Below are 1118 nucleotides of genomic sequence, written 5' to 3'. Positions count from 1 at the left end.
GTTCTCTCTCTGAAAGAGAAAGACAATAAGTGTAAAAGATTATACTGTCCTAGTCAATGCTTTCTGAGTTACTACACTTTCTTAGGGAAATGAGAGGCAAAGGGCTTTAATGAATGTTAAGTCATTGGATATTTTTAAGGTCATTATTTCATGATGCATCTGAGATATGAGTGCATAACCACTTTAATACATGTATTAAAATGTATGAAGAAAAAGAAATGGACTGCCATAAACATTTGAGACTACAATTTTCAGCAATCCGTTGGTTGCTATGGATTTTATTAAATTACTTACATGAATACAGAAAGTCAGTGAGGTAAAGTGTTAAGTTTCTGGGCCATTTAATCTCTGTGTCTTCTGAATGGATCACAGTCAGACAGATATGCTTCACTCTGGGGACTGAGCCACTCTGAAACTGTATATTCCTTCAATTTCTTGCACAACAATCTAGTAACAGAAGAGTGTAATAGTTTGATTACAAACTGTCCCCAACAAACTCATGTGTTTGAACACAGGGTCCTTCGCTCTTAACACTGGTTTGTTTGGTCTTTTTCTTAGGGGGTTGTAATAGAAACTTCACGAGGGAGACATGGGTGGTGGAAGTAAGCCCATCGGGAGACAGCAGCAGCAGCAGCAGGCCTGGCATCGTAGCACCGACCTGCGTCCAGATGAGATTCCATCCATGACTATTGTTGCGATGTAATCAGACACTTCACACTTCTTCTACCACCATGCCTTCCCTGACAGGATGTATTGTATTCCCTGGACCATAAATCACTGAAGAATATGCCCTTGCTCTCTGAAGATGTTTCCGTGCGGTACTCTGTCACAGTAAAGAGAAAACTCATATTAAAAAGTAGTAGTGAGAAAGAGGGTCATCGAAATGACAAATCTAACCATGTGGTTTGTGGACTCTTAGAACTGACTTGTGGAAGGAATTTGGAGAACTTTGGAGATGTGAACTAAAGAAGCCCCCAGAGTGTTGTCAGAAGAGCTCAATACATCATTCTTGGGGAAATGAAAAGCAAATGGTGACAGAAATGTGGGCAATGGAAGCCTGACTCAAGAGGTTCCGATACTCTATTGAGAACTGGGCTAGAGAGAATTCATGTTACAGT

General features: G+C 40.3%; 1 long non-coding RNA gene across 1 annotated transcript; it reads right to left on the bottom strand.

Annotated features, from left to right (window-relative positions):
• Window positions 1-235: 235 nt before the first annotated feature.
• On the bottom strand, window positions 236-841 carry LOC143272701 (uncharacterized). Its single transcript, XR_013050324.1, has 2 exons — window positions 659-841; window positions 236-447 (listed from the first exon to the last, which is right to left on the bottom strand). It is a non-coding gene; the product is annotated as an uncharacterized LOC143272701 (long non-coding RNA).
• Window positions 842-1118: the final 277 nt, after the last annotated feature.

The sequence above is a fragment of the Peromyscus maniculatus genome, chromosome 4 (assembly GCF_049852395.1).
Source record: "Peromyscus maniculatus bairdii isolate BWxNUB_F1_BW_parent chromosome 4, HU_Pman_BW_mat_3.1, whole genome shotgun sequence".
In the NCBI taxonomy this organism is placed as follows: domain Eukaryota; kingdom Metazoa; phylum Chordata; class Mammalia; order Rodentia; family Cricetidae; genus Peromyscus; species Peromyscus maniculatus.
This window is presented reverse-complemented; position numbering and strand designations above follow the sequence as displayed.